We start from the raw sequence: 6,826 nt of genomic DNA on the forward strand, positions 1-6,826 counted from the left end.
GCTCGCTCTTCTTATCTGCATCTCAAAAACATTTCTAGAATTCGCCCTTTTCTTACTTTCGACTCTGCAAAAACTCTGACTGTTTCACTTATTCATTCTCGTCTGGACTATTGTAACTCTCTACTAATCGGCCTCCCTCTTGCAAAACTCTCCCCGCTCCAATCTGTCCTGAATGCTGCAGCCAGGATCATATTCCTCACCAACCGTTACACCGATGCCTCTACCCTGTGCCAGTCATTACACTGGTTACCCATCCACTCCAGAATCCAGTACAAAACTACTACCCTCATCCACAAAGCACTCCATGGCTCAGCACCACCCTACATCTCCTCCCTGGTATCAGTCTACCACCCTACCCGTGCCCTCCGCTCCGCTAATGACCTCAGGTTAGCATCCTCAATAATCAGAACCTCCCACTCCCGTCTCCAAGACTTTACACGTGCTGCGCCGATTCTTTGGAATGCACTACCTAGGTTAATACGATTAATCCCCAATTCCCACAGTTTTAAGCGTGCCCTAAAAACTCATTTGTTCAGACTGGCCTACCGCCTCAATGCATTAACCTAACGATCCCTGTGTGGCCTATTTATAATAAAAAAAAAAAAAAGGTTCCTCGCATCATGTTCTCATACACTTTATGCAGTATTAGCCCTCTGTGTCTGTACTGCTACATACTTAGGCAGTTAACTGGTTCATGCAGCTTTACATGAACACCTGAGCCTTACACTATAGCTGGTCCGAATAACTAAAGCAATTGTTACCATCCACCTTTCGTGTCTCCCCTTTTCCCCATAGTTTGTAAGCTTGCGAGCAGGGCCCTCACTCCTCCTGGTATCTGTTTTGAACTGTATTTCTGTTATGCTGTAATGTCTATTGTCTGTACAAGTCCCCTCTATAATTTGTAAAGCGCTGCGGAATATGTTGGCGCTATATAAATAAAAATTATTATTATTATTATTATCTGTTGTCTATATTCCATTTGCATAACAGCATGTGAAATTGATTGTCAATCAGTGCTGCTTCCTAAGTGGACAGTTTGATTTCACAGAAGTTTGATTTACTTGGAGTTAGATTCTGTTGTTTAAGTATTCCCTTTATTTTTTTGAGCAGTGTATAACTTGTGCTACTGCTATAGGTGTAATATGTTCTATATATGCATTCTAACACCTATATGTATTTTTCTTTTCCTATAGATCTAGAGTTTTTTCTACTATTTCCTGTATATATAAAGATTAACATGTTTACTTGTGTTCAGAGATTGACTTCGCTTTCAAACCCGATTTTCCTCACACTTTGCTTAGTTTTTCACATTTTAATTTTAGTATCTTACGTTTTTGACAGCAAAACGTAATGGTGACCACTCTCTGCTCATTCTTCTCGACCTTTCTGCAGCTTTTGACACTGTTGACCACCCTCTCCTTCTCTCTAGGCTCCAGCCACTAGGCATTAGGGACACTGCTCTCTCCTGGTTCTCCACCTACCTTTCTGACCGCTCCTTCAGTGTTCTGTTCTCTGGCTCCACTTCATCTCCTCTTCCTCTCGCTGTCGGGGTACCTCAGGGCTCAGTCCTTGGCCCCCTTCTGTTCTCTCTCTACACGGCCCCAATTGGACAGACCATCAGCAGATTTGGCTTTCAGTACCATCTTTATGCCGACGACACACAACTATATACGTCATCCCCTGACCTTACCCCCGCTGTACTACAGAACGCCACTGACTGTCTGTCCGCAGTCTCCAACATCATGTCCGCTCTCTATCTGAAACTCAACCTCTCCAAAACTGAACTTCTTCTGCTCCCACCATCTACTAACCTCCCTAAATCTGACATTTCCCTCTCCGTGGGTGGCACCATAATAACACCCCGGCAGCAGGCGCGCTGTCTGGGTGTTATGTTTGACTCTGATCTCTCCTTCACCTCCCATATACAATCTCTTGCCCGCTCGTGCCGCTTACACCTAAAGAACATCTCTAGAATCCGCCCTTTTCTCACCATGGAGACAGCTAAAACCCTCACTGTCGCCCTGATCCACTCCCACCTGGACTACTGCAAAGCTCTATTAATTGGCCTCCCCCTCACTCGACTTTCCCCTCTCCAGTCCATCCTTAATGCAGCAGCCAGGGTCGTCCATCTGGCTAATCGTTACTCGGACGCGTCCGCTCTTCGCCAGTCATTACACTGGCTGCCCATTCATTACAGGATACAATTCAAAGTACTTGTTCTCACCCACAAAGCTCTCCACAGTGCGGCACCCCCTTGTATCTCCTCCCTCATTTCTGTCTATCAGCCTAACAGACCACTGCGCTCTGCAAATGACTTTCGATTAACCTCTGCACTGATCCGTACCTCCCACTCCCGACTCCAAGACTTCTCCCGTGCTGCGCCAATCCTCTGGAATGCTCTACCCCAAGATATTAGGACCATCCATAATTTGCATAGTTTTAGGCGCTCGCTCAAAACACATTTGTTCAGAGCGGCCTATCACGTTCACTAATCAAAGTCATTTTATGTTTGTGTATGTGTAGCCCATTCACTATCCCCATCTATCCCCAACCCCTGAAGATGGCTGGACCATGATTGTAAATACATCATTGTAAATACACACCTGTACTTTGCATCTCCCCCACCTCATTGTAGATTGTAAGCTCTCACGAGCAGGGTCGTCTTATTTTGCTTTAATTATTGTATTGTTAACGTTGTTACTTATGACTTTTGTGTTTGAAACTGTTAAACTGTAAAGCGCTGCGGAATATGTTGGCGCTATATAAATAAAGATTATTATTATTATTATTATCTTAAAGCTCTTTATTATCATTATTTTTCTTGTTTTCTCTGGATTTTATTTGGGCTATCTATTCACACTTACCACTTCACACTATTGTTTGTATACGCATCTTACACATTTTTCACCGGTTTCTCATTTATACATACCCATATATTCATTCACCTCATCAGATTTAATGATTCATACATGTACTAACACACACACACACACACACACATATACAGTATATTATATTTCTTTATATAATTTTCTTTAGCTTATTGCATTTCATTTTATTTATTTATATTTCTATTATTCATGCTGTCTGATCCATTTATATATCTCTTTTCATACATTGTGATCGAATGCCATCTTGTGTTTGCTTTAGAGAACGCAACATCTGTCTTCATCTATATACACCATTCTCATTTTTTTATTCCTCCCCAATAAATTCGGTGGGGTGGAGCGTATGTGCTCGTTGCACCCTGGGGGCCGCCATCGCCTGCTTCTCCTGTTGCCCCGGCATCATGGTCATGTGACCGTGACATTGCAGATCATGTGTCACCGGGGGCTGTTAGCTTCCTGCGCCTTCTGTGAGCACATGCGCCGCCCACACACCCTAACCACCTCTCATTGGCTGGGACTGTATATTTTTCCAGCTTTCCCTAGATTACTCTACCCCTTGATGAAGATAAACCGAAACGCGCATCAGGGTGGGGGTTCTCAGGAATACTGATCCAGGTACATATGTTTCTTTATACATTACTTGATAAACATCCTCTTTCATGCTTTACCTGAGTACACTATATGGTCTATGACTTTATATTAACTCATAATAGATTTACCACATTGGATCCAGCTGCATTTATACTTCTTTGTACTATGTATATATGCGTATATATGTTATATTTTTGTGTCTTTGATTTCCATCTGATATATAATAATATATACAGTTTTTATTGTTAAGTCTGGTGACAGATTAATTTTAAGGGGAACCTGTCACTCGATTCATGTAGACCAAACAATGGGCAGCATGAATGAGAGCCTGTCTGGAGGATTAAAACAGTGAGGGGGAGAAGATGGCCAGGGTGCAGCGCCCAGCTAGTCACATCTCTCCCTACAGTCCCCTGCTGGCTTTTCAACTATGTTTTTTTGGAGACACTAGAGAAAATATACCTGTCTGCAATAGTGCAGTCATGCTCTGATTTGATCGTGTTAAAGGTTCCCTTTAAGTAAAAAAAATGAAATAAATAAATCAGAATTACACTTAGTTATATTAGAAAGTATGTTAAAGAAGCCCTCCTTCTCCTCCCATCAAAGATTTTATCCTCTTAATATAGTGCAGTCATCATATTATTCAGCACTTGTACTTACAATTGCTCATTTTGCCTTTCTACTCAAATAATTCTTCTCTTTTCCATTAGGTCCATGATATCATGTGATTATAAACTGACTAGATGCATCTTTCTAAGCTCTATGTAGAAACAGGAGGTGAATTTTCCCCACACAAGTCATAAGTCACTGTAAAAGTCCTTGGCAGGGGCAGAGACGGGAGCAGCTGAGTCAGAAACTGAAGAGAGAAATGATAAATGTAGGGACAAGAGACTTCCTGTTTTTGGAAGTAACGGGAGTTAGTGGACAATATTCCGCACAGCTGGCAGAATGGAGATGTATATCCCAGTATGGTACAGTAAGGTGGTGGTTTATTTCAACGTGTTTTCGAAGTACTGTATATAACTCCTTCTTCAGGAAAAACCACATGTTTGGATAAGACCCTATTTGCGCTTACTTCTCTTACATTTTCTTTGTTTTTGGATGTAGCAATCCTAAAAGTCAATATCGACCCTTTAACAAGCCTTGTCACATGACTCAGGATAAAAGCCAAAACCACAATCTTAATTTGCAGACACTGTGTTTCGGGGTACTGCCCCTTGTCAGTGTAAAATGTGAGATCTGGTTTGGCTGTGTGAGTGGCGTCTGTTCAGGATCCAAGAAGTATTGTTTCACCTTGTGGAGAGTGACAGGCTAAGCATGTTGAGATGAGGAGACTTAAGTCTTTTGGCTTTTATCCTGAGTCATGTTACAAGGCTCCTTAAAGGGTCAACACTGACTTTTAGAATTGCCAGAGGAGCATTGTGTTTTTAAGTCTCCTCATCTTGGCATGCTTAACATGTCAGTCTCCGCAACGAGAAATTATACTCCTTGGAACCTGGCAGGTAGGCATTCTATTCGGGGTCCACATGATCCTCTTGATTTCTCTCCATTTGATAAACTACACTATAAAATAGTAGTTATATCTTGCCCCTGCCTGACACCCCCCCCCCCCCCCCCGATAAAGCAGGGTGAAACGTGCATTGGGCAAGAAGTACACATGTCCGGACAGCAGCTAAGGCTGCTTTCACACATCAGTTTTTTGCCGTCAGTCACAATCCGGCAAAATTTGAAAAAAAGCAGATCCTGCAAAAGTTGCCGCCGATCAATTTTTTTCTCATAGACTTGTATTAGCGACGGATGGCCTCACGTTTCATCTGTTTTTCGCCAGATCCAACGAAAATTTGCTTTCCAGCGGCCGGAAAAAACAGACGTAGTAACGTTTTTTGTGTCCGTTGAAAAAACGGACAGCGACGGATCCGGCGGCGTCCGGTATTTGCTATAATGGAATCCTATGGGGCCGGACCCGTCAAATGACTGAATCCGGTGATGGATTCCTTTTTTTAAAATTGAGCATGCTCCATAGTATTTTCCATTCTGATCTCTCTCTCTCTCCCTGGATCAGCTACTAGTCGGATCCAGCAAAAACACGGATCCGTCACATCAGTTTTTCACAATTTGCGACGGATCCGTTTTTTTCAAAATTCGACAGATTGAGCCTGACGGCAAAAAACTGATGTTTGAAACTAGTATGTAGCCTGTTGTTTATATGAACCTAATTAATATACTACAGTTTATTCCCTATTATGTTACTATTTGGTATAGTTATGACCTTATGATTACGCCCTGTGGGATCATTTGATAACCATATTGCAGTTAGATATTCATTTCTTATTCTGCTGCTAAACTTTTTCTCTTCTACAAAATGTCCCATTGCTTTAGCTCCTTTGTTATCTTGCTCTTTTTTATGTACAAGTACAACCCCAACTCCAAAAAAGTCATGACACTTGTCAAAAATGTAAAGAAAACAAGAATGCAATGATTTGAACATTTCTTCATCATAGACCATAGAACACAGATCCGAAAATGAACGTTGGACCTTTCGTTATTTCATTTCATTAAAATGTACTTATATAAAAATTGATGACAGCATGTCATTGGAATAAGGTTAACAAAAGCCTGGAATAGCAAGTGAAAAACAACTGGAGGGTCAGTTTTGAATTAACTAACATGACTGTGTATAAGAACATGTCCCAAAAATAACTCCGGCACACCAACATTTTTTTTTAAGGAATGGTAATTTATTTCCACAATAACACTATTTCATTAACCATTTATCCCGCACATGGTAGCCAAATGAAATAAATGATTCAAGTAACAAGATTCGACATTCCGGCTTATCATAAGCCTTTTTCAAGAAAATGTATTTGAAATGACATAAGCATTAATTAGATTCTCATCTATATATATAATTGTCTAAGGGTTTTTCTGTCTGTCTGTCCTGGAAATCGCGCGTCTCTGATTGGTCGAGGCCGCCAGGCCTCGACCAATCAGCGACGGGCACAACATGGCGACGATGATGTCATAAAGGTTGCCTCGACCAATCAGCGACGGGCACAGTCTGCCGCGAATTCGCCTTGACCAATCAGCGACGGGCACAGTATCGACGTAGATGTCATAATGGTTGCCATGGCGACGATGATGTCATAAAGGTTGCCTCGACCAATCAGCGACGGGCACAGTCTGCTGCGAATTCTGGAATCATCATTGTCCATATACTACGGGGACATGCATATTTTAGAATACCTGATGTGTTAGAATCGGGCCACAATCTAGTTAATATATTAAAGAAATATGAAAAAATCAAAGGAATATGGAAAAAATCAAAAAAACTAAAAAATCCGCGAGCGGCC

The sequence above is a fragment of the Ranitomeya imitator genome, chromosome 3 (genome assembly GCF_032444005.1).
Source record: "Ranitomeya imitator isolate aRanImi1 chromosome 3, aRanImi1.pri, whole genome shotgun sequence".
NCBI classification, from domain to species: domain Eukaryota; kingdom Metazoa; phylum Chordata; class Amphibia; order Anura; family Dendrobatidae; genus Ranitomeya; species Ranitomeya imitator.